Source organism: Taudactylus pleione, unplaced genomic scaffold (assembly GCF_031769625.1).
Source record: "Taudactylus pleione unplaced genomic scaffold, aTauple2 ptg000085l, whole genome shotgun sequence".
Lineage (NCBI taxonomy): Eukaryota > Metazoa > Chordata > Amphibia > Anura > Myobatrachidae > Taudactylus > Taudactylus pleione.
The window spans coordinates 2,197,331-2,223,658 of NW_028284487.1; the positions used below are offsets into that span (position 1 = coordinate 2,197,331).

At 31.1% G+C, this 26,328-nt stretch overlaps 19 non-coding genes across 19 annotated transcripts; all 19 read left to right on the forward strand.

Annotated features, from left to right (window-relative positions):
* Positions 1-988: 988 nt before the first annotated feature.
* Positions 989-1,061, forward strand: TRNAV-UAC (transfer RNA valine (anticodon UAC)). The gene has a single exon. It is a non-coding gene; the product is annotated as a tRNA-Val (tRNA).
* Positions 1,062-2,376: 1,315 nt separating this feature from the next.
* On the forward strand, positions 2,377-2,449 carry TRNAV-UAC (transfer RNA valine (anticodon UAC)). The gene has a single exon. It is a non-coding gene; the product is annotated as a tRNA-Val (tRNA).
* A 1,313-nt stretch (positions 2,450-3,762) lies between these two features.
* On the forward strand, positions 3,763-3,835 carry TRNAV-UAC (transfer RNA valine (anticodon UAC)). The gene has a single exon. It is a non-coding gene; the product is annotated as a tRNA-Val (tRNA).
* Positions 3,836-5,150: 1,315 nt separating this feature from the next.
* On the forward strand, positions 5,151-5,223 carry TRNAV-UAC (transfer RNA valine (anticodon UAC)). Its single transcript has one exon. It is a non-coding gene; the product is annotated as a tRNA-Val (tRNA).
* A 1,311-nt stretch (positions 5,224-6,534) lies between these two features.
* On the forward strand, positions 6,535-6,607 carry TRNAV-UAC (transfer RNA valine (anticodon UAC)). The gene has a single exon. It is a non-coding gene; the product is annotated as a tRNA-Val (tRNA).
* A 1,313-nt stretch (positions 6,608-7,920) lies between these two features.
* On the forward strand, positions 7,921-7,993 carry TRNAV-UAC (transfer RNA valine (anticodon UAC)). The gene has a single exon. It is a non-coding gene; the product is annotated as a tRNA-Val (tRNA).
* Positions 7,994-9,308: 1,315 nt separating this feature from the next.
* Positions 9,309-9,381, forward strand: TRNAV-UAC (transfer RNA valine (anticodon UAC)). The gene has a single exon. It is a non-coding gene; the product is annotated as a tRNA-Val (tRNA).
* Positions 9,382-10,694: 1,313 nt separating this feature from the next.
* Positions 10,695-10,767, forward strand: TRNAV-UAC (transfer RNA valine (anticodon UAC)). The gene has a single exon. It is a non-coding gene; the product is annotated as a tRNA-Val (tRNA).
* A 1,315-nt stretch (positions 10,768-12,082) lies between these two features.
* TRNAV-UAC (transfer RNA valine (anticodon UAC)) lies at positions 12,083-12,155 on the forward strand. The gene has a single exon. It is a non-coding gene; the product is annotated as a tRNA-Val (tRNA).
* Positions 12,156-13,466: 1,311 nt separating this feature from the next.
* Positions 13,467-13,539, forward strand: TRNAV-UAC (transfer RNA valine (anticodon UAC)). Its single transcript has one exon. It is a non-coding gene; the product is annotated as a tRNA-Val (tRNA).
* A 1,313-nt stretch (positions 13,540-14,852) lies between these two features.
* Positions 14,853-14,925, forward strand: TRNAV-UAC (transfer RNA valine (anticodon UAC)). Its single transcript has one exon. It is a non-coding gene; the product is annotated as a tRNA-Val (tRNA).
* Positions 14,926-16,237: 1,312 nt separating this feature from the next.
* Positions 16,238-16,310, forward strand: TRNAV-UAC (transfer RNA valine (anticodon UAC)). Its single transcript has one exon. It is a non-coding gene; the product is annotated as a tRNA-Val (tRNA).
* Positions 16,311-17,623: 1,313 nt separating this feature from the next.
* Positions 17,624-17,697, forward strand: TRNAV-UAC (transfer RNA valine (anticodon UAC)). The gene has a single exon. It is a non-coding gene; the product is annotated as a tRNA-Val (tRNA).
* A 1,309-nt stretch (positions 17,698-19,006) lies between these two features.
* Positions 19,007-19,079, forward strand: TRNAV-UAC (transfer RNA valine (anticodon UAC)). Its single transcript has one exon. It is a non-coding gene; the product is annotated as a tRNA-Val (tRNA).
* Positions 19,080-20,391: 1,312 nt separating this feature from the next.
* Positions 20,392-20,464, forward strand: TRNAV-UAC (transfer RNA valine (anticodon UAC)). The gene has a single exon. It is a non-coding gene; the product is annotated as a tRNA-Val (tRNA).
* Positions 20,465-21,778: 1,314 nt separating this feature from the next.
* Positions 21,779-21,851, forward strand: TRNAV-UAC (transfer RNA valine (anticodon UAC)). The gene has a single exon. It is a non-coding gene; the product is annotated as a tRNA-Val (tRNA).
* Positions 21,852-23,164: 1,313 nt separating this feature from the next.
* On the forward strand, positions 23,165-23,237 carry TRNAV-UAC (transfer RNA valine (anticodon UAC)). The gene has a single exon. It is a non-coding gene; the product is annotated as a tRNA-Val (tRNA).
* Positions 23,238-24,550: 1,313 nt separating this feature from the next.
* Positions 24,551-24,623, forward strand: TRNAV-UAC (transfer RNA valine (anticodon UAC)). Its single transcript has one exon. It is a non-coding gene; the product is annotated as a tRNA-Val (tRNA).
* Positions 24,624-25,936: 1,313 nt separating this feature from the next.
* Positions 25,937-26,009, forward strand: TRNAV-UAC (transfer RNA valine (anticodon UAC)). The gene has a single exon. It is a non-coding gene; the product is annotated as a tRNA-Val (tRNA).
* The last annotated feature ends 319 nt before the right edge of the window (positions 26,010-26,328 follow it).

The window sequence follows — 26,328 nt, forward strand, 5'->3', positions numbered from 1 at the left end:
CATCTGCTTTACTCATGGAAGTTCCTGGCTTCAATCCCCAGTGAAACCAGATTTGTCAATACTGAACTTATTCTATCTGGTCCACTTTTAAGAAGCCTTTCCTACTAATATCCAATGTTAGATGTGTTGTTTGTTCAATTATAAACTCTATTCTTTCTCTGCTAATGAGAATACATTTTATCCTAAAATCATTTAGCTTTTAACCATAAAAAATATCATAATACAGCAAACAACTGATTAAAGAACTAAAGAAGTTTCAATTTATTTTGTTATTGTAAAAGAGATAGGTAACAGTGTCATTTTTTTCTAATTAAAGCTAACATATGAATTGTAGCATCATTTCTAACTACTGTTTTCCCAACCTTTGAAAAAGATGCCACTCAACCCAGTATCACCATGTAGCCCTTTTCCCAGTTCTTCAATTTTCACCTGACAATGCCAGTTACCATCCAATGCTGCAGAGGGTTGGTGTGATCAAGTTAATACATTAGAAGCTGCAATCATGTTATGTTGTATTATAACATTCACTCTTAGGTCATCTGTTTTCAATGAAAACAGAAATGTCCAATTTTTATCTGCAAGTTTAGCAAAAATGATGATAAATTTAACATTTGGAATGGTAGTATTTTTGTTAATCTACAAAAAATTTTTAAGCAGTATACTTGAATTATGTCATTAAAAGGCATTTTATTTCTACAAAGTCTTACCAAAATATGCAAGCAGTTCTTGATAACAAGACAAGAAAATAGATAGCAAGACAATCTTGTTAAATCTCATGTCAGTAGAATACAAATGTTCAAGTTGCTAGAAATAATGCATATTTTTTTCAAATATAAATATTATTAGCTTGAAAAACTTTGTAAAATGTTCATTTGAAATAGATATATACAGGTTTATTTGACATTGTGCTCATTACTCTTTACTAAGTTTTAACTAAAATTTTTGATCTTGCAAGTTTGACCAACCATGTGAGGACAGCTTCCGTCTTGGTTTCATAGTGTAGTGGTTATCACATCTGCTTTACACGCAGAAGGTCCTGGGTTCAATCCCCAGTGAAATCATATTTATTAATAATGACCTATACCAACAGGTATACTTTAAGGAATTCTTTCCTGCTACTGCCCAATGTGAAATATGTTGTTTGTTCACTTACAAACTGTTTCTTCACTGCTAATGAGAATACATTTTATCTTAAAAACATTTAGCTTTCAACCACAAAAAACTATCATAATAGAGCAAACAACTGATTAAAGAACTAAAGAAGTTTGAAGTTATTTTGTTATTGTATAAAAAATTGGTAACAAAGTGATCATGCACTTTTGTGATCATACAAACTTGGCCACCCATGATCCTCTCATCTTGGTTTCATAGTGTAAGGGATATCACATCTGCTTTACTCATGGAAGGTACTGGGTTCAATCCCCAGTGAAACCAGATTTGTCAATACAGAAATTATTCAATCTGGTCCACTTTAAAGAAGCCTTTCCTACTAATATCCAATGTTAGATGTGTTGTTTGTTCAATTATAAACTCTATTCTTTCTCTGCTAATGAGAATAAATTTTATCCTACAATCATTTAGCTTTTAACCATAAAAAATATCATAATACAGCAAACAACTGATTAAAGAACTAAAGAAGTTTCAATTTATTTTGTTATTGTAAAAGAGATTGGTAACAAAGTGTCGTTTTTTTCTAATTAAAGCTAACATATGAATTGTAGCATCATTTCTAACTACTGTTTTCCCAACCTTTGAAAAAGATGCCACTCAACCCAGAATCTCCATGTAGCCATTTTTCCCAGTACTTCAATTTTCACCTGACAATGCCAGCAACCATCCAATGCTGCAGAGCGTTGGTGTGATCAAGTTAATACATTAGAAGCTGCAATCATGTTATGTTGTATTATAACATTCACTCTTAGGTCATCTGTTTTCAATGAAAACAGAAATGTCTAATTTTTATCTGCAAGTTTAGCAAAAATGATGATAAATTTAACATTTAGAATGGTAGTATTTTTGTTAATCTACAAGTTTTTTTTAAGCAGTATACTTGAATTATGTCATTAAAAGGCATTTTATTTCTACAAAATCTTACCAAAATATGCAAGCAGCTCTTGATAACAAGGCAAGAAAATAGATAGCAAGACAATCTTGTTAAATCTCATGTCAGTAGAATACAAATGTTCAAGTTGCTAGAAATAATGCATATTTTTTTCAAATATAAATATTATTAGCTTGAAAAACTTTGTAAAATGTTCATTTGAAATAGATATATACAGGTTTATTTGACATTGTGCTCATTACTCTTTACTAAGTTTTAACTAAAATTTTTGATCTTGCAAGTTTGACCAACCATGTGAGGACAGCCTCCGTCTTGGTTTCATAGTGTAGTGGTTATCACATCTGCTTTACACGCAGAAGGTCCTGGGTTCAATCCCCAGTGAAATCATATTTATTAATAATGACCTATACCAACAGGTATACTTTAAGGAAGGCTTTCCTGCTACTGCCCAATGTGAAATATGTTGTTTGTTCACTTACAAACTGTTTCTTCACTGCTAATGAGAATACATTTTATCTTAAAAACATTTAGCTTTCAACCATAAAAAACTATCATAATAGAGCAAACAACTGATTAAAGAACTAAAGAAGTTTCAATTTATTTTGTTATTGTATAATAAATTGGTAACAAAGTGATCATGCACATTTGTGATCATACAAACTTGGCCACCCATGATCCACTCATCTTGGTTTCATAGCGTAAGGGTTGTCACATCTGCTTTACTCGTGGAAGGTCCTGGGTTCAATCCCCAATGAAACCAGATTTGTCAATACTGAACTTATTCTATCTGGTCCACTTTTAAGAAGCCTTTCCTACTAATATCCAATGTTAGATGTGTTTATTTGTTCAATTATAAACTCTATTCTTTCTCTGCTAATGAGAATACATTTTATCCTAAAATCATTTAGCTTTTAACCATAAAAAATATCATAATACAGCAAACAACTGATTAAAGAACTAAAGAAGTTTCAATTTATTTTGTTATTGTAAAAGAGATAGGTAACAGTGTCATTTTTTTCTAATTAAAGCTAACATATGAATTGAAGCATCATTTCTAACTATTGTTTTCCCAACCTTTGAAAAAGATGCCACTCAACCCAGTATCACCATGTAGCCCTTTTCCCAGTACTTCAATTTTCACCTGACAATGCCAGTAACCATCCAATGCTGCAGAGGGTTGGTGTGATCAAGTTTATACATTAGAAGCTGCAATCATGTTATGTTGTATTATAACATTCACTCTTGGGTCATCTGTTTTCAATGAAAACAGAAATGTCCAATTTTTATCTGCAAGTTTAGCAAAAATGATGATAAATTTAACATTTGGAATGGTAGTATTTTTGTTAATCTACAAAAAATTTTTAAGCAGTATACTTGAATTATGTCATTAAAAGGCATTTTATTTCTACAAAGTCTTACCAAAATATGCAAGCAGTTCTTGATAACAAGACAAGAAAATAGATAGCAAGACAATCTTGTTAAATCTCATGTCAGTAGAATACAAATGTTCAAGTTGCTAGAAATAATGCATATTTTTTTCAAATATAAATATTATTAGCTTGAAAAACTTTGTAAAATGTTCATTTGAAATAGATATATACAGGTTTATTTGACATTGTGCTCATTACTCTTTACTAAGTTTTAACTAAAATTTTTGATCTTGCAAGTTTGACCAACCATGTGAGGACAGCTTCCGTCTTGGTTTCATAGTGTAGTGGTTATCACATCTGCTTTACACGCAGAAGGTCCTGGGATCAATCCCCAGTGAAATCATATTTATTAATAATGACCTATACCAACAGGTATACTTTAAGGAATTCTTTCCTGCTACTGCCCAATGTGAAATATGTTGTTTGTTCACTTACAAACTGTTTCTTCACTGCTAATGAGAATACATTTTATCTTAAAAACATTTAGCTTTCAACCACAAAAAACTATCATAATAGAGCAAACACCTGATTAAAGAACTAAAGAAGTTTGAAGTTATTTTGTTATTGTATAAAAAATTGGTAACAAAGTGATCATGCACTTTTGTGATCATACAAACTTGGCCACCCATGATCCTCTCATCTTGGTTTCATAGTGTAAGGGATATCACATCTGCTTTACTCATGGAAGGTACTGGGTTCAATCCCCAGTGAAACCAGATTTGTCAATACAGAAATTATTCAATCTGGTCCACTTTTAAGAAGCCTTTCCTACTAATATCCAATGTTAGATGTGTTGTTTGTTCAATTATAAACTCTATTCTTTCTCTGCTAATGAGAATAAATTTTATCCTACAATCATTTAGCTTTTAACCATAAAAAATATCATAATACAGCAAACAACTGATTAAAGAACTAAAGAAGTTTCAATTTATTTTGTTATTGTAAAAGAGATTGGTAACAAAGTGTCGTTTTTTTCTAATTAAAGCTAACATATGAATTGTAGCATCATTTCTAACTACTGTTTTCCCAACCTTTGAAAAAGATGCCACTCAACCCAGTATCTCCATGTAGCCATTTATCCCAGTACTTCAATTTTCACCTGACAATGCCAGCAACCATCCAATGCTGCAGAGCGTTGGTGTGATCAAGTTAATACATTAGAAGCTGCAATCATGTTATGTTGTATTATAACATTCACTCTTAGGTCATCTGTTTTCAATGAAAACAGAAATGTCTAATTTTTATCTGCAAGTTTAGCAAAAATGATGATAAATTTAACATTTAGAATGGTAGTATTTTTGTTAATCTACAAGTTTTTTTTAAGCAGTATACTTGAATTATGTCATTAAAAGGCATTTTATTTCTACAAAATCTTACCAAAATATGCAAGCAGCTCTTGATAACAAGGCAAGAAAATAGATAGCAAGGCAATCTTGTTAAATCTCATGTCAGTAGAATACAAATGTTCAAGTTGCTAGAAATAATGCATATTTTTTTCAAATATAAATATTATTAGCTTGAAAAACTTTGTAAAATGTTCATTTGAAATAGATATATACAGGTTTATTTGACATTGTGCTCATTACTCTTTACTAAGTTTTAACTAAAATTTTTGATCTTGCAAGTTTGACCAACCATGTGAGAACAGCCTCCGTCTTGGTTTCATAGTGTAGTGGTTATCACATCTGCTTTACACGCAGAAGGTCCTGGGTTCAATTCCCAGTGAAATCATATTTATTAATAATGACCTATACCAATAGGTATACTTTAAGGAAGGCTTTCCTGCTACTGCCCAATGTGAAATATGTTGTTTGTTCACTTACAAACTGTTTCTTCACTGCTAATGAGAATACATTTTATCTTAAAAACATTTAGCTTTCAACCATAAAAAACTATCATAATAGAGCAAACAACTGATTAAAGAACTAAAGAAGTTTCAATTTATTTTGTTATTGTATAATAAATTGGTAACAAAGTGATCATGCACATTTGTGATCATACAAACTTGGCCACCCATCATCCACCTATCTTGTTTCATAGTGTAAGGGTTATCACATCTGCTTTACTCATGGAAGTTCCTGGCTTCAATCCCCAGTGAAACCAGATTTGTCAATACTGAACTTATTCTATCTGGTCCACTTTTAAGAAGCCTTTCCTACTAATATCCAATGTTAGATGTGTTGTTTGTTCAATTATAAACTCTATTCTTTCTCTGCTAATGAGAATACATTTTATCCTAAAATCATTTAGCTTTTAACCATAAAAAATATCATAATACAGCAAACAACTGATTAAAGAACTAAAGAAGTTTCAATTTATTTTGTTATTGTAAAAGAGATAGGTAACAGTGTCATTTTTTTCTAATTAAAGCTAACATATGAATTGTAGCATCATTTCTAACTACTGTTTTCCCAACCTTTGAAAAAGATGCCACTCAACCCAGTATCACCATGTAGCCCTTTTCCCAGTTCTTCAATTTTCACCTGACAATGCCAGTTACCATCCAATGCTGCAGAGGGTTGGTGTGATCAAGTTAATACATTAGAAGCTGCAATCATGTTATGTTGTATTATAACATTCACTCTTAGGTCATCTGTTTTCAATGAAAACAGAAATGTCCAATTTTTATCTGCAAGTTTAGCAAAAATGATGATAAATTTAACATTTGGAATGGTAGTATTTTTGTTAATCTACAAAAAAATTTTAAGCAGTATACTTGAATTATGTCATTAAAAGGCATTTTATTTCTACAAAGTCTTACCAAAATATGCAAGCAGTTCTTGATAACAAGACAAGAAAATAGATAGCAAGACAATCTTGTTAAATCTCATGTCAGTAGAATACAAATGTTCAAGTTGCTAGAAATAATGCATATTTTTTTCAAATATAAATATTATTAGCTTGAAAAACTTTGTAAAATGTTCATTTGAAATAGATATATACAGGTTTATTTGACATTGTGCTCATTACTCTTTACTAAGTTTTAACTAAAATTTTTGATCTTGCAAGTTTGACCAACCATGTGAGGACAGCTTCCGTCTTGGTTTCATAGTGTAGTGGTTATCACATCTGCTTTACACGCAGAAGGTCCTGGGTTCAATCCCCAGTGAAATCATATTTATTAATAATGACCTATACCAACAGGTATACTTTAAGGAATTCTTTCCTGCTACTGCCCAATGTGAAATATGTTGTTTGTTCACTTACAAACTGTTTCTTCACTGCTAATGAGAATACATTTTATCTTAAAAACATTTAGCTTTCAACCATAAAAAACTATCATAATAGAGCAAACAACTGATTAAAGAACTAAAGAAGTTTCAATTTATTTTGTTATTGTATAATAAATTGGTAACAAAGTGATCATGCACATTTGTGATCATACAAACTTGGCCACCCATGATCCACTCATCTTGGTTTCATAGCGTAAGGGTTGTCACATCTGCTTTACTCGTGGAAGGTCCTGGGTTCAATCCCCAGTGAAACCAGATTTGTCAATACTGAACTTATTCTATCTGGTCCACTTTTAAGAAGCCTTTCCTACTAATATCCAATGTTAGATGTGTTGTTTGTTCAATTATAAACTCTATTCTTTCTCTGCTAATGAGAATACATTTTATCCTAAAATCATTTAGCTTTTAACCATAAAAAATATCATAATACAGCAAACAACTGATTAAAGAACTAAAGAAGTTTCAATTTATTTTGTTATTGTAAAAGAGATAGGTAACAGTGTCATTTTTTTCTAATTAAAGCTAACATATGAATTGAAGCATCATTTCTAACTATTGTTTTCCCAACCTTTGAAAAAGATGCCACTCAACCCAGTATCACCATGTAGCCCTTTTCCCAGTACTTCAATTTTCACCTGACAATGCCAGTAACCATCCAATGCTGCAGAGGGTTGGTGTGATCAAGTTTATACATTAGAAGCTGCAATCATGTTATGTTGTATTATAACATTCACTCTTGGGTCATCTGTTTTCAATGAAAACAGAAATGTCCAATTTTTATCTGCAAGTTTAGCAAAAATGATGATAAATTTAACATTTGGAATGGTAGTATTTTTGTTAATCTACAAGTTTTTTTTAAGCAGTATACTTGAATTATGTCATTAAAAGGCATTTTATTTCTACAAAGTCTTACCATAATATGCAAGCAGTTCTTGATAACAAGGCAAGAAAATAGATAGCAAGACAATCTTGTTAAATCTCATGTCAGTAGAATACAAATGTTCAAGTTGCTAGAAATAATGCATATTTTTTTCAAATATAAATATTATTAGCTTGAAAAGCTTTGTAAAATGTTTCATTTGAAATAGATATATACAGGTTTATTTGACATTGTGCTCATTACTCTTTACTAAGTTTTAACTAAAATTTTTGATCTTGCAAGTTTGACCAACCATGTGAGAACAGCCTCCGTCTTGGTTTCATAGTGTGGTGGTTATCACATCTGCTTTACACGCAGAAGGTCCTGGGTTCAATTCCCAGTGAAATCATATTTATTAATAATGACCTATACCAATAGGTATACTTTAAGGAAGGCTTTCCTGCTACTGCCCAATGTGAAATATGTTGTTTGTTCACTTACAAACTGTTTCTTCACTGCTAATGAGAATACATTTTATCTTAAAAACATTTAGCTTTCAACCATAAAAAACTATCATAATAGAGCAAACAACTGATTAAAGAACTAAAGAAGTTTCAATTTATTTTGTTATTGTATAATAAATTGGTAACAAAGTGATCATGCACATTTGTGATCATACAAACTTGGCCACCCATCATCCACCTATCTTGGTTTCATAGTGTAAGGGTTATCACATCTGCTTTACTCATGGAAGTTCCTGGCTTCAATCCCCAGTGAAACCAGATTTGTCAATACTGAACTTATTCTATCTGGTCCACTTTTAAGAAGCCTTTCCTACTAATATCCAATGTTAGATGTGTTGTTTGTTCAATTATAAACTCTATTCTTTCTCTGCTAATGAGAATACATTTTATCCTAAAATCATTTAGCTTTTAACCATAAAAAATATCATAATACAGCAAACAACTGATTAAAGAACTAAAGAAGTTTCAATTTATTTTGTTATTGTAAAAGAGATTGGTAACAAAGTGTCGTTTTTTTCTAATTAAAGCTAACATATGAATTGTAGCATCATTTCTAACTACTGTTTTCCCAACCTTTGAAAAAGATGCCACTCAACCCAGAATCTCCATGTAGCCATTTTTCCCAGTACTTCAATTTTCACCTGACAATGCCAGCAACCATCCAATGCTGCAGAGCGTTGGTGTGATCAAGTTAATACATTAGAAGCTGCAATCATGTTATGTTGTATTATAACATTCACTCTTAGGTCATCTGTTTTCAATGAAAACAGAAATGTCTAATTTTTATCTGCAAGTTTAGCAAAAATGATGATAAATTTAACATTTAGAATGGTAGTATTTTTGTTAATCTACAAGTTTTTTTTAAGCAGTATACTTGAATTATGTCATTAAAAGGCATTTTATTTCTACAAAATCTTACCAAAATATGCAAGCAGCTCTTGATAACAAGGCAAGAAAATAGATAGCAAGACAATCTTGTTAAATCTCATGTCAGTAGAATACAAATGTTCAAGTTGCTAGAAATAATGCATATTTTTTTCAAATATAAATATTATTAGCTTGAAAAACTTTGTAAAATGTTCATTTGAAATAGATATATACAGGTTTATTTGACATTGTGCTCATTACTCTTTACTAAGTTTTAACTAAAATTTTTGATCTTGCAAGTTTGACCAACCATGTGAGGACAGCCTCCGTCTTGGTTTCATAGTGTAGTGGTTATCACATCTGCTTTACACGCAGAAGGTCCTGGGTTCAATCCCCAGTGAAATCATATTTATTAATAATGACCTATACCAACAGGTATACTTTAAGGAAGGCTTTCCTGCTACTGCCCAATGTGAAATATGTTGTTTGTTCACTTACAAACTGTTTCTTCACTGCTAATGAGAATACATTTTATCTTAAAAACATTTAGCTTTCAACCATAAAAAACTATCATAATAGAGCAAACAACTGATTAAAGAACTAAAGAAGTTTCAATTTATTTTGTTATTGTATAATAAATTGGTAACAAAGTGATCATGCACATTTGTGATCATACAAACTTGGCCACCCATGATCCACTCATCTTGGTTTCATAGCGTAAGGGTTGTCACATCTGCTTTACTCGTGGAAGGTCCTGGGTTCAATCCCCAATGAAACCAGATTTGTCAATACTGAACTTATTCTATCTGGTCCACTTTTAAGAAGCCTTTCCTACTAATATCCAATGTTAGATGTGTTTATTTGTTCAATTATAAACTCTATTCTTTCTCTGCTAATGAGAATACATTTTATCCTAAAATCATTTAGCTTTTAACCATAAAAAATATCATAATACAGCAAACAACTGATTAAAGAACTAAAGAAGTTTCAATTTATTTTGTTATTGTAAAAGAGATAGGTAACAGTGTCATTTTTTTCTAATTAAAGCTAACATATGAATTGAAGCATCATTTCTAACTATTGTTTTCCCAACCTTTGAAAAAGATGCCACTCAACCCAGTATCACCATGTAGCCCTTTTCCCAGTACTTCAATTTTCACCTGACAATGCCAGTAACCATCCAATGCTGCAGAGGGTTGGTGTGATCAAGTTTATACATTAGAAGCTGCAATCATGTTATGTTGTATTATAACATTCACTCTTGGGTCATCTGTTTTCAATGAAAACAGAAATGTCCAATTTTTATCTGCAAGTTTAGCAAAAATGATGATAAATTTAACATTTGGAATGGTAGTATTTTTGTTAATCTACAAAAAATTTTTAAGCAGTATACTTGAATTATGTCATTAAAAGGCATTTTATTTCTACAAAGTCTTACCAAAATATGCAAGCAGTTCTTGATAACAAGACAAGAAAATAGATAGCAAGACAATCTTGTTAAATCTCATGTCAGTAGAATACAAATGTTCAAGTTGCTAGAAATAATGCATATTTTTTTCAAATATAAATATTATTAGCTTGAAAAACTTTGTAAAATGTTCATTTGAAATAGATATATACAGGTTTATTTGACATTGTGCTCATTACTCTTTACTAAGTTTTAACTAAAATTTTTGATCTTGCAAGTTTGACCAACCATGTGAGGACAGCTTCCGTCTTGGTTTCATAGTGTAGTGGTTATCACATCTGCTTTACACGCAGAAGGTCCTGGGATCAATCCCCAGTGAAATCATATTTATTAATAATGACCTATACCAACAGGTATACTTTAAGGAATTCTTTCCTGCTACTGCCCAATGTGAAATATGTTGTTTGTTCACTTACAAACTGTTTCTTCACTGCTAATGAGAATACATTTTATCTTAAAAACATTTAGCTTTCAACCACAAAAAACTATCATAATAGAGCAAACACCTGATTAAAGAACTAAAGAAGTTTGAAGTTATTTTGTTATTGTATAAAAAATTGGTAACAAAGTGATCATGCACTTTTGTGATCATACAAACTTGGCCACCCATGATCCTCTCATCTTGGTTTCATAGTGTAAGGGATATCACATCTGCTTTACTCATGGAAGGTACTGGGTTCAATCCCCAGTGAAACCAGATTTGTCAATACAGAAATTATTCAATCTGGTCCACTTTTAAGAAGCCTTTCCTACTAATATCCAATGTTAGATGTGTTGTTTGTTCAATTATAAACTCTATTCTTTCTCTGCTAATGAGAATAAATTTTATCCTACAATCATTTAGCTTTTAACCATAAAAAATATCATAATACAGCAAACAACTGATTAAAGAACTAAAGAAGTTTCAATTTATTTTGTTATTGTAAAAGAGATTGGTAACAAAGTGTCATTTTTTTCTAATTAAAGCTAACATATGAATTGTAGCATCATTTCTAACTACTGTTTTCCCAACCTTTGAAAAAGATGCCACTCAACCCAGTATCTCCATGTAGCCATTTATCCCAGTACTTCAATTTTCACCTGACAATGCCAGCAACCATCCAATGCTGCAGAGCGTTGGTGTGATCAAGTTAATACATTAGAAGCTGCAATCATGTTATGTTGTATTATAACATTCACTCTTAGGTCATCTGTTTTCAATGAAAACAGAAATGTCTAATTTTTATCTGCAAGTTTAGCAAAAATGATGATAAATTTAACATTTAGAATGGTAGTATTTTTGTTAATCTACAAGTTTTTTTTAAGCAGTATACTTGAATTATGTCATTAAAAGGCATTTTATTTCTACAAAATCTTACCAAAATATGCAAGCAGCTCTTGATAACAAGGCAAGAAAATAGATAGCAAGGCAATCTTGTTAAATCTCATGTCAGTAGAATACAAATGTTCAAGTTGCTAGAAATAATGCATATTTTTTTCAAATATAAATATTATTAGCTTGAAAAACTTTGTAAAATGTTCATTTGAAATAGATATATACAGGTTTATTTGACATTGTGCTCATTACTCTTTACTAAGTTTTAACTAAAATTTTTGATCTTGCAAGTTTGACCAACCATGTGAGAACAGCCTCCGTCTTGGTTTCATAGTGTAGTGGTTATCACATCTGCTTTACACGCAGAAGGTCCTGGGTTCAATTCCCAGTGAAATCATATTTATTAATAATGACCTATACCAATAGGTATACTTTAAGGAAGGCTTTCCTGCTACTGCCCAATGTGAAATATGTTGTTTGTTCACTTACAAACTGTTTCTTCACTGCTAATGAGAATACATTTTATCTTAAAAACATTTAGCTTTCAACCATAAAAAACTATCATAATAGAGCAAACAACTGATTAAAGAACTAAAGAAGTTTCAATTTATTTTGTTATTGTATAATAAATTGGTAACAAAGTGATCATGCACATTTGTGATCATACAAACTTGGCCACCCATCATCCACCTATCTTGTTTCATAGTGTAAGGGTTATCACATCTGCTTTACTCATGGAAGTTCCTGGCTTCAATCCCCAGTGAAACCAGATTTGTCAATACTGAACTTATTCTATCTGGTCCACTTTTAAGAAGCCTTTCCTACTAATATCCAATGTTAGATGTGTTGTTTGTTCAATTATAAACTCTATTCTTTCTCTGCTAATGAGAATACATTTTATCCTAAAATCATTTAGCTTTTAACCATAAAAAATATCATAATACAGCAAACAACTGATTAAAGAACTAAAGAAGTTTCAATTTATTTTGTTATTGTAAAAGAGATAGGTAACAGTGTCATTTTTTTCTAATTAAAGCTAACATATGAATTGTAGCATCATTTCTAACTACTGTTTTCCCAACCTTTGAAAAAGATGCCACTCAACCCAGTATCACCATGTAGCCCTTTTCCCAGTTCTTCAATTTTCACCTGACAATGCCAGTTACCATCCAATGCTGCAGAGGGTTGGTGTGATCAAGTTAATACATTAGAAGCTGCAATCATGTTATGTTGTATTATAACATTCACTCTTAGGTCATCTGTTTTCAATGAAAACAGAAATGTCCAATTTTTATCTGCAAGTTTAGCAAAAATGATGATAAATTTAACATTTGGAATGGTAGTATTTTTGTTAATCTACAAAAAAATTTTAAGCAGTATACTTGAATTATGTCATTAAAAGGCATTTTATTTCTACAAAGTCTTACCAAAATATGCAAGCAGTTCTTGATAACAAGACAAGAAAATAGATAGCAAGACAATCTTGTTAAATCTCATGTCAGTAGAATACAAATGTTCAAGTTGCTAGAAATAATGCATATTTTTTTCAAATATAAATATTATTAGCTTGAAAAACTTTGTAAAATGTTCATTTGAAATAGATATATACAGGTTTATTTGACATTGTGCTCATTACTCTTTACTAAGTTTTAACTAAAATTTTTGATCTTGCAAGTTTGACCAACCATGTGAGGACAGCTTCCGTCTTGGTTTCATAGTGTAGTGGTTATCACATCTGCTTTACTCGCAGAAGGTCCTGGGTTCAATCCCCAGTGAAATCATATTTATTAATAATGACCTATACCAACAGGTATACTTTAAGGAATTCTTTCCTGCTACTGCCCAATGTGAAATATGTTGTTTGTTCACTTACAAACTGTTTCTTCACTGCTAATGAGAATACATTTTATCTTAAAAACATTTAGCTTTCAACCATAAAAAACTATCATAATAGAGCAAACAACTGATTAAAGAACTAAAGAAGTTTCAATTTATTTTGTTATTGTATAATAAATTGGTAACAAAGTGATCATGCACATTTGTGATCATACAAACTTGGCCACCCATGATCCACTCATCTTGGTTTCATAGCGTAAGGGTTGTCACATCTGCTTTACTCGTGGAAGGTCCTGGGTTCAATCCCCAGTGAAACCAGATTTGTCAATACTGAACTTATTCTATCTGGTCCACTTTTAAGAAGCCTTTCCTACTAATATCCAATGTTAGATGTGTTGTTTGTTCAATTATAAACTCTATTCTTTCTCTGCTAATGAGAATACATTTTATCCTAAAATCATTTAGCTTTTAACCATAAAAAATATCATAATACAGCAAACAACTGATTAAAGAACTAAAGAAGTTTCAATTTATTTTGTTATTGTAAAAGAGATAGGTAACAGTGTCATTTTTTTCTAATTAAAGCTAACATATGAATTGAAGCATCATTTCTAACTATTGTTTTCCCAACCTTTGAAAAAGATGCCACTCAACCCAGTATCACCATGTAGCCCTTTTCCCAGTACTTCAATTTTCACCTGACAATGCCAGTAACCATCCAATGCTGCAGAGGGTTGGTGTGATCAAGTTTATACATTAGAAGCTGCAATCATGTTATGTTGTATTATAACATTCACTCTTGGGTCATCTGTTTTCAATGAAAACAGAAATGTCCAATTTTTATCTGCAAGTTTAGCAAAAATGATGATAAATTTAACATTTGGAATGGTAGTATTTTTGTTAATCTACAAGTTTTTTTTAAGCAGTATACTTGAATTATGTCATTAAAAGGCATTTTATTTCTACAAAGTCTTACCATAATATGCAAGCAGTTCTTGATAACAAGGCAAGAAAATAGATAGCAAGACAATCTTGTTAAATCTCATGTCAGTAGAATACAAATGTTCAAGTTGCTAGAAATAATGCATATTTTTTTCAAATATAAATATTATTAGCTTGAAAAGCTTTGTAAAATGTTTCATTTGAAATAGATATATACAGGTTTATTTGACATTGTGCTCATTACTCTTTACTAAGTTTTAACTAAAATTTTTGATCTTGCAAGTTTGACCAACCATGTGAGAACAGCCTCCGTCTTGGTTTCATAGTGTGGTGGTTATCACATCTGCTTTACACGCAGAAGGTCCTGGGTTCAATTCCCAGTGAAATCATATTTATTAATAATGACCTATACCAATAGGTATACTTTAAGGAAGGCTTTCCTGCTACTGCCCAATGTGAAATATGTTGTTTGTTCACTTACAAACTGTTTCTTCACTGCTAATGAGAATACATTTTATCTTAAAAACATTTAGCTTTCAACCATAAAAAACTATCATAATAGAGCAAACAACTGATTAAAGAACTAAAGAAGTTTCAATTTATTTTGTTATTGTATAATAAATTGGTAACAAAGTGATCATGCACATTTGTGATCATACAAACTTGGCCACCCATCATCCACCTATCTTGGTTTCATAGTGTAAGGGTTATCACATCTGCTTTACTCATGGAAGTTCCTGGCTTCAATCCCCAGTGAAACCAGATTTGTCAATACTGAACTTATTCTATCTGGTCCACTTTTAAGAAGCCTTTCCTACTAATATCCAATGTTAGATGTGTTGTTTGTTCAATTATAAACTCTATTCTTTCTCTGCTAATGAGAATACATTTTATCCTAAAATCATTTAGCTTTTAACCATAAAAAATATCATAATACAGCAAACAACTGATTAAAGAACTAAAGAAGTTTCAATTTATTTTGTTATTGTAAAAGAGATAGGTAACAGTGTCATTTTTTTCTAATTAAAGCTAACATATGAATTGTAGCATCATTTCTAACTACTGTTTTCCCAACCTTTGAAAAAGATGCCACTCAACCCAGTATCACCATGTAGCCCTTTTCCCAGTTCTTCAATTTTCACCTGACAATGCCAGTAACCATCCAATGCTGCAGAGGGTTGGTGTGATCAAGTTAATACATTAGAAGCTGCAATCATGTTATGTTGTATTATAACATTCACTCTTAGGTCATCTGTTTTCAATGAAAACAGAAATGTCCAATTTTTATCTGCAAGTTTAGCAAAAATGATGATAAATTTAACATTTGGAATGGTAGTATTTTTGTTAATCTACAAAAATTTTTTAAGCAGTATACTTCAATTCTGTCATTAAAAGGCATTTTATTTCTACAAAGTCTTACCAAAATATGCAAGCAGTTCTTGATAACAAGACAAGAAAATAGATAGCAAGACAATCTTGTTAAATCTCATGTCAGTAGAATACAAATGTTCAAGTTGCTAGAAATAATGCATATTTTTTTCAAATATAAATATTATTAGCTTGAAAAACTTTGTAAAATGTTCATTTGAAATAGATATATACAGGTTTATTTGACATTGTGCTCATTACTCTTTACTAAGTTTTAACTAAAATTTTTGATCTTGCAAGTTTGACCAACCATGTGAGGACAGCTTCCGTCTTGGTTTCATAGTGTAGTGGTTATCACATCTGCTTTACACGCAGAAGGTCCTGGGTTCAATCCCCAGTGAAATCATATTTATTAATAATGACCTATACCAACAGGTATACTTTAAGGAAGGCTTTCCTGCTACTGCGCAATGTGAAATATGTTGTTTGTTCACTTACAAACTGTTTCTTCACTGCTAATGAGAATACATTTTATCTTAAAAACATTTAGCTTTCAACCATAAAAAACTATCATAATAGAGCAAACAACTGATTAAAGAACTAAAGAAGTTTCAATTTATTTTGTTATTGTATAATAAATTGGTAACAAAGTGATCATGCACATTTGTGATCATACAAACTTGGCCACCCATGATCCACTCATCTTGGTTTCATAGCGTAAGGGTTGTCACATCTGCTTTACTCGTGGTAGGTCCTGGGTTCAATCCCCAGTGAAACCAGATTTGTCAATACTGAACTTATTCTATCTGGTCCACTTTTAAGAAGCCTTTCCTACTAATATCCAATGTTAGATGTGTTGTTTGTTCAATTATAAACTCTATTCTTTCTCTGCTAATGAGAATACATTTTATCCTAAAATCATTTAGCTTTTAACCATAAAAAATATCATAATACAGCAAACAACTGATTAAAGAACTAAAGAAGTTTCAATTTATTTTGTTATTGTAAAAGAGATAGGTAACAGTGTCATTTTTTTCTAATTAAAGCTAACATATGAATTGAAGCATCATTTCTAACTACTGTTTTCCCAACCTTTGAAAAAGATGCCACTCAACCCAGTATCACCATGTAGCCCTTTTCCCAGTACTTCAATTTTCACCTGACAATGCCAGTAACCATCCAATGCTGCAGAGGGTTGGTGTGATCCAGTTAATACATTAGAAGCTGCAATCATGTTATGTTGTATTATAACATTCACTCTTGGGTCATCTGTTTTCAATGAAAACAGAAATGTCCAATTTTTATCTGCAAGTTTAGCAAAAATGATGATAAATTTAACATTTGGAATGGTAGTATTTTTGTTAATCTACAAGTTTTTTTTAAGCAGTATACTTGAATTATGTCATTAAAAGGCATTTTATTTCTACAAAGTCTTACCATAATATGCAAGCACTTCTTGATAACAAGGCAAGAAAATAGATAGCAAGACAATCTTGTTAAATCTCATGTCAGTAGAATACAAATGTTCAAGTTGCTAGAAATAATGCATATTTTTTTCAAATATAAATATTATTAGCTTGAAAAGCTTTGTAAAATGTTTCATTTGAAATAGATATATACAGGTTTATTTGACATTGTGCTCATTACTCTTTACTAAGTTTTAACAAAAATTTTTGATCATGCAAGTTTGACCAACCATGTGAGGACATTCTCAATCTTTGTTTCATAGTGTAGTGGTTATCACATCTGCTTTACACGCAGAAGGTCCTGGGTTCAATCCCCATTGAAATCAAATTTATTAATCATGACCTATACCAACAGGTATACTTTAAGGAAGGCTTTCCTGCTACTGCCCAATGTGAAATATGTTGTTTGTTCACTTAAAACTGTTTCTTCACTGCTAATGAGAATACATTTTATCTTAAAAACATTTAGCTTTCAACCATAAAAAACTATCATAATAGAGCAAACAACTGATTAAAGAACTATAGAAGTTTCAATTTATTTTGGTATTATATAAATAGATGGTAAGAAAGTGATCAGGCGCATTTCTGATCATACAAACTTGGCCACCCATTGGTCACTCATCTTGGATTCATAGTGTAAGGGTTATCACATCTGCTTTACTCATGGAAGGTTCTCGGTTCAATGCCCAGTAAAACTAGATTTATCAATACTAAACTTATGCAATTGGTCCACTTTTAAAAAGCCTTTCCTGCTAATATCCAAAGTTAGATGTGTTGTTTGTTCAATTATAAACTCTGTTCTTTCTCTGCTAATGAGAATACATTTTTTCCTAAAATCATTTAGCTTTTAACCATAAAAAATATCATAATACAGCAAACAACTGATTAAAGAACTAAAGAAGTTTCAATTTATTTTGTTATTGTAAAAGAGATTGGTAACAGTGTCATTTTTTTCTAATTAAAGCTAACATATGAATTGTAGCATAATTTCTAACTACTGTTTTCCCAACCTTTGAAAAAGATGCCACTCAACCCAGTATCTCCATGTAGCCATTTTCCCAGTACTTCAATTTTTACCTGACAATGCCAGTAACCATCCAATGCTGCAGAGGGTTGGTGTGATCAAGTTAATACATTAGAAGCTGCAATCATGTTATGTTGTATTATAACATTCACTCTTAGTTCATCTGTTTTCAATGAAATCAGAAATGTCTAATTTTTATCTGCAAGTTTAGCAAAAATGATGATAAATTTAACATTTGGAATGGTAGTATTTTTGTTAATCTACAAGTTTTTTTTAAGCAGTATACTTGAATTATGTCATTAAAAGGCATTTTATTTCTACAAAGTCTTACCAAAATATGCAAGCAGCTCTTGATAACAAGGCAAGAAAATACATAGCAAGACAATCTTGTTAAATCTCATGTCAGTAGAATACAAATGTTCAAGTTGCTAGAAATAATGTATATTTTTTTCAAATATAAATATTATTAGCTTGAAAAGCTTTGTAAAATGTTTCATTTGAAATAGATATATACAGGTTTATTTGAGATTGTGCTCATAACTCTTTACTAAGTTTTAACTAAAATTTTTGATCATGCAAGTTGACCAACCAATTGAGAACAGGTTCCATCTTGGTTTCATAGTGTGGTGGTTATCACATCTGCTTTACACGCGTAAGGTCCTGGGTTCAATCCCCTGTGAAATCAAATTTATTAATCATGACATTAACCAACAGGTATACTTTAAGGAAGGCTTTCCTGCTACTGCCCAATGTGAAATATGCTGTTTGTTCACTTACAAACTGTTTCTTCACTGCTAATGAGAATACATTTTATCTTAAAAACATTTAGCTTTCAACCATAAAAAACTATCATAATAGAGCAAGCATCTGATTGAAGAACTACAGAAGTTTCAATTTATTTTGTTATTGTATAATAAATTGGTAACAAAGTGATCAAGCACTTTTGTGATCATACAAACTTGGCCACCCATGATCCTCTCATCTTAGTTTCCTAGTGTAAGGGATATCACATCTGCTTTACTCATGGAAGGTCCTGGGTTCAATCCCCAGTGAAACCAGATTTGTCAAAACTGAAATTATTCAATCTGGTCCACTTTTAAGAAGCCTTTCCTACTAATATCCAATGTTAGATGTGTTGTTTGTTCAATTATAAACTCTGTTCTTTCTCTGCTAATGAGAATACATTTTTTCCTAAAATTATTTAGCTTTTAACCATAAAAAATATCATAATACAGCAAACAACTGATTAAAGAACTAAAGCAGTTTCAATTTATTTTGTTATTGTAAAAGAGATTGGTCACAGTGTCATTTTTTTCTAATTAAAGCTAACATATGAATTGTAGCATAATTTCTAACTACTGTTTTCCCAACCTTTGAAAAAGATGCCACTCAACCCAGTATCTCCATGTAGCCATTTTCCCAGTACTTCAATTTTCACCTGACAATGCCAGTAACCATCCAATGCTGCAGAGGGTTGGTGTGATCAAGTTAATACATTAGAAGCTGCAATCATGTTATGTTGTATTATAACATTCACTCTTAGGTCATCTGTTTTCAATGAAAACAGAAATGTCCAATTTTTATCTGCAAGTTTAGCAAAAATGATGATAAATTTAACATTTGGAATGGTAGTATTTTTGTTAATCTACAAAAAATTTTTAAGCAGTATACTTGAATTATGTCATTAAAAGGCATTTTATTTCTACAAAGTCTTACCAAAATATGCAAGCAGTTCTTGATAACAAGACAAGAAAATAGATAGCAAGACAATCTTGTTAAATCTCATGTCAGTAGAATACAAATGTTCAAGTTGCTAGAAATAATGCATATTTTTTTCAAATATAAATATTATTAGCTTGAAAAACTTTGTAAAATGTTCATTTGAAATAGATATATACAGGTTTATTTGACATTGTGCTCATAACTCTTTACTAAGTTTTAACTAAAATTTTTGATCTTGCAAGTTTGACCAACCATGTGAGGACAGCTTCCGTCTTGGTTTCATAGTGTAGTGGTTATCACATCTGCTTTACATGCAGAAGGTCCTGGGTTCAATCCCCAGTGAATTCATATTTATTAATAATGACCTATACCAACAGGTATACTTTAAGGAATGCTTTCCTGCTACTGCCCAATGTGAAATATGTTGTTTGTTCACTTACAAACTGTTTCTTCACTGCTAATGAGAATACATTTTATCTTAAAAACATTTAGCTTTCAACCACAAAAAACTATCATAATAGAGCAAACAACTGATTAAAGAACTAAAGAAGTTTGAAGTTATTATGTTATTGTATAAAAAATTGGTAACAAAGTGATCATGCACTTTTGTGATCATACAAACTTGGCCACCCATGATCCTCTCATCTTGGTTTCATAGTGTAAGGGATATCACATCTGCTTTACTCATGGAAGGTACTGGGTTCAATCCCCAGTGAAACCATATTTGTCAATACAGAAATTATTCAATCTGGTCCACTTTTAAGAAGCCTTTCCTACTAATATCCAATGTTAGATGTGTTGTTTGTTCAATTATAAACTCTATTCTTTCTCTGCTAATGAGAATAAATTTTATCCTACAATCATTTAGCTTTTAACCATAAAAAATATCATAATACAGCAAACAACTGATTAAAGAACTAAAGAAGTTTCAATTTATTTTGTTATTGTAAAAGAGATTGGTAACAAAGTGTCGTTTTTTTCTAATTAAAGCTAACATATGAATTGTAGCATCATTTCTAACTACTGTTTTCCCAACCTTTGAAAAAGATGCCACTCAACCCAGTATCTCCATGTAGCCATTTATCCCAGTACTTCAATTTTCACCTGACAATGCCAGCAACCATCCAATGCTGCAGAGCGTTGGTGTGATCAAGTTAATACATTAGAAGCTGCAATCATGTTATGTTGTATTATAACATTCACTCTTAGGTCATCTGTTTTCAATGAAAACAGAAATGTCTAATTTTTATCTGCAAGTTTAGCAAAAATGATGATAAATTTAACATTTAGAATGGTAGTATTTTTGTTAATCTACAAGTTTTTTTAAGCAGTATACTTGAATTATGTCATTAAAAGGCATTTTATTTCTACAAAATCTTACCAAAATATGCAAGCAGCTCTTGATAACAAGGCAAGAAAATAGATAGCAAGACAATCTTGTTAAATCTCATGTCAGTAGAATACAAATGTTCAAGTTGCTAGAAATAATGCATATTTTTTTCAAATATAAATATTATTAGCTTGAAAAACTTTGTAAAATGTTCATTTGAAATAGATATATACAGGTTTATTTGACATTGTGCTCATTACTCTTTACTAAGTTTTAACTAAAATTTTTGATCTTGCAAGTTTGACCAACCATGTGAGGACAGCCTCCGTCTTTGTTTCATAGTGTAGTGGTTATCACATCTGCTTTACACGCAGAAGGTCCTGGGTTCAATCCCCAGTGAAATCATATTTATTAATAATGACCTATACCAACAGGTATACTTTAAGGAAGGCTTTACTGCTACTGCCCAATGTGAAATATGTTGTTTGTTCACTTACAAACTGTTTCTTCACTGCTAATGAGAATACATTTTATCTTAAAAACATTTAGCTTTCAACCATAAAAAACTATCATAATAGAGCAAACAACTGATTAAAGAACTAAAGAAGTTTCAATTTATTTTGTTATTGTATAATAAATTGGTAACAAAGTGATCATGCACATTTGTGATCATACAAACTTGGCCACCCATGATCCACTCATCTTGGTTTCATAGCGTAAGGGTTGTCACATCTGCTTTACTCGTGGAAGGTCCTGGGTTCAATCCCCAGTGAAACCAGATTTGTCAATACTGAACTTATTCGATCTGGTCCACTTTTAAGAAGCCTTTCCTACTAATATCCAATGTTAGATGTGTTGTTTGTTCAATTATAAACTCTATTCTTTCTCTGCTAATGAGAATACATTTTATCCTAAAATCATTTAGCTTTTAACCATAAAAAATATCATAATACAGCAAACAACTGATTAAAGAACTAAAGAAGTTTCAATTTATTTTGTTATTGTAAAAGAGATAGGTAACAGTGTCATTTTTTTCTAATTAAAGCTAACATATGAATTGAAGCATCATTTCTAACTACTGTTTTCCCAACCTTTGAAAAAGATGCCACTCAACCCAGTATCACCATGTAGCCCTTTTCCCAGTACTTCAATTTTCACCTGACAATGCCAGTAACCATCCAATGCTGCAGAGGGTTGGTGTGATCAAGTTTATACATTAGAAGCTGCAATCATGTTATGTTGTATTATAACATTCACTCTTGGGTCATCTGTTTTCAATGAAAACAGAAATGTCCAATTTTTATCTGCAAGTTTAGCAAAAATGATGATAAATTTAACATTTGGAATGGTAGTATTTTTGTTAATCTACAAGTTTTTTTTAAGCAGTATACTTGAATTATGTCATTAAAAGGCATTTTATTTCTACAAAGTCTTACCATAATATGCAAGCAGTTCTTGATAACAAGGCAAGAAAATAGATAGCAAGACAATCTTGTTAAATCTCATGTCAGTAGAATACAAATGTTCAAGTTGCTAGAAATAATGCATATTTTTTTCAAATATAAATATTATTAGCTTGAAAAGCTTTGTAAAATGTTTCATTTGAAATAGATATATACAGGTTTATTTGACATTGTGCTCATTACTCTTTACTAAGTTTTAACTAAAATTTTTGATCTTGCAAGTTTGACCAACCATGTGAGAACAGCCTCCGTCTTGGTTTCATAGTGTAGTGGTTATCACATCTGCTTTACACGCAGAAGGTCCTGGGTTCAATTCCCAGTGAAATCATATTTATTAATAATGACCTATACCAATAGGTATACTTTAAGGAAGGCTTTCCTGCTACTGCCCAATGTGAAATATGTTGTTTGTTCACTTACAAACTGTTTCTTCACTGCTAATGAGAATACATTTTATCTTAAAAACATTTAGCTTTCAACCATAAAAAACTATCATAATAGAGCAAACAACTGATTAAAGAACTAAAGAAGTTTCAATTTATTTTGTTATTGTATAATAAATTGGTAACAAAGTGATCATGCACATTTGTGATCATACAAACTTGGCCACCCATGATCCACTCATCTTGGTTTCATAGCGTAAGGGTTGTCACATCTGCTTTACTCGTGGAAGGTCCTGGGTTCAATCCCCAGTGAAACCAGATTTGTCAATACTGAACTTATTCGATCTGGTCCACTTTTAAGAAGCCTTTCCTACTAATATCCAATGTTAGATGTGTTGTTTGTTCAATTATAAACTCTATTCTTTCTCTGCTAATGAGAATACATTTTATCCTAAAATCATTTAGCTTTTAACCATAAAAAATATCATAATACAGCAAACAACTGATTAAAGAACTAAAGAAGTTTCAATTTATTTTGTTATTGTAAAAGAGATAGGTAACAGTGTCATTTTTTTCTAATTAAAGCTAACATATGAATTGAAGCATCATTTCTAACTACTGTTTTCCCAACCTTTGAAAAAGATGCCACTCAACCCAGTATCACCATGTAGCCCTTTTCCCAGTACTTCAATTTTCACCTGACAATGCCAGTAACCATCCAATGCTGCAGAGGGTTGGTGTGATCAAGTTTATACATTAGAAGCTGCAATCATGTTATGTTGTATTATAACATTCACTCTTGGGTCATCTGTTTTCAATGAAAACAGAAATGTCCAATTTTTATCTGCAAGTTTAGCAAAAATGATGATAAATTTAACATTTGGAATGGTAGTATTTTTGTTAATCTACAAGTTTTTTTTAAGCAGTATACTTGAATTATGTCATTAAAAGGCATTTTATTTCTACAAAGTCTTACCATAATATGCAAGCAGTTCTTGATAACAAGGCAAGAAAATAGATAGCAAGACAATCTTGTTAAATCTCATGTCAGTAGAATACAAATGTTCAAGTTGCTAGAAATAATGCATATTTTTTTCAAATATAAATATTATTAGCTTGAAAAGCTTTGTAAAATGTTTCATTTGAAATAGATATATACAGGTTTATTTTACATTGTGCTCATTACTCTTTACTAAGTTTTAACTAAAATTTTTGATCTTGCAAGTTTGACCAACCATGTGAGAACAGCCTCCGTCTTGGTTTCATAGTGTAGTGGTTATCACATCTGCTTTACACGCAGAAAGTCCTGGGTTCAATTCCCAGTGAAATCATATTTATTAATAATGACCTATACCAATAGGTATACTTTAAGGAAGGCTTTCCTGCTACTGCCCAATGTGAAATATGTTGTTTGTTCACTTACAAACTGTTTCTTCACTGCTAATGAGAATACATTTTATCTTAAAAACATTTAGCTTTCAACCATAAAAAACTATTTTAATAGAGCAAACAACTGATTAAAGAACTAAAGAAGTTTCAATTTATTTTGTTATTGTATAATAAATTGGTAACAAAGTGATCATGCACATTTGTGATCATACAAACTTGGCCACCCATCATCCACCTATCTTGGTTTCATAGTGTAAGGGTTATCACATCTGCTTTACTCATGGAAGTTCCTGGCTTCAATCCCCAGTGAAACCAGATTTGTCAATACTGAACTTATTCTATCTGGTCCACTTTTAAGAAGCCTTTCCTACTAATATCCAATGTTAGATGTGTTGTTTGTTCAATTATAAACTCTATTCTTTCTCTGCTAATGAGAATACATTTTATCCTAAAATCATTTAGCTTTTAACCATAAAAAATATCATAATACAGCAAACAACTGATTAAAGAACTAAAGAAGTTTCAATTTATTTTGTTATTGTAAAAGAGATAGGTAACAGTGTCATTTTTTTCTAATTAAAGCTAACATATGAATTGTAGCATCATTTCTAACTACTGTTTTCCCAACCTTTGAAAAAGATGCCACTCAACCCAGTATCACCATGTAGCCCTTTTCCCAGTTCTTCAATTTTCACCTGACAATGCCAGTTACCATCCAATGCTGCAGAGGGTTGGTGTGATCAAGTTAATACATTAGAAGCTGCAATCATGTTATGTTGTATTATAACATTCACTCTTAGGTCATCTGTTTTCAATGAAAACAGAAATGTCCAATTTTTATCTGCAAGTTTAGCAAAAATGATGATAAATTTAACATTTGGAATGGTAGTATTTTTGTTAATCTACAAAAAAATTTTAAGCAGTATACTTGAATTATGTCATTAAAAGGCATTTTATTTCTACAAAGTCTTACCAAAATATGCAAGCAGTTCTTGATAACAAGACAAGAAAATAGATAGCAAGACAATCTTGTTAAATCTCATGTCAGTAGAATACAAATGTTCAAGTTGCTAGAAATAATGCATATTTTTTTCAAATATAAATATTATTAGCTTGAAAAGCTTTGTAAAATGTTTCATTTGAAATAGATATATACAGGTTTATTTGACATTGTGCTCATTACTCTTTACTAAGTTTTAACTAAAATTTTTGATCTTGCAAGTTTGACCAACCATGTGAGAACAGCCTCCGTCTTGGTTTCATAGTGTAGTGGTTATCACATCTGCTTTACACGCAGAAGGTCCTGGGTTCAATTCCCAGTGAAATCATATTTATTAATAATGACCTATACCAATAGGTATACTTTAAGGAAGGCTTTCCTGCTACTGCCCAATGTGAAATATGTTGTTTGTTCACTTACAAACTGTTTCTTCACTGCTAATGAGAATACATTTTATCTTAAAAACATTTAGCTTTCAACCATAAAAAACTATCATAATAGAGCAAACAACTGATTAAAGAACTAAAGAAGTTTCAATTTATTTTGTTATTGTATAATAAATTGGTAACAAAGTGATCATGCACATTTGTGATCATACAAACTTGGCCACCCATCATCCACCTATCTTGGTTTCATAGTGTAAGGGT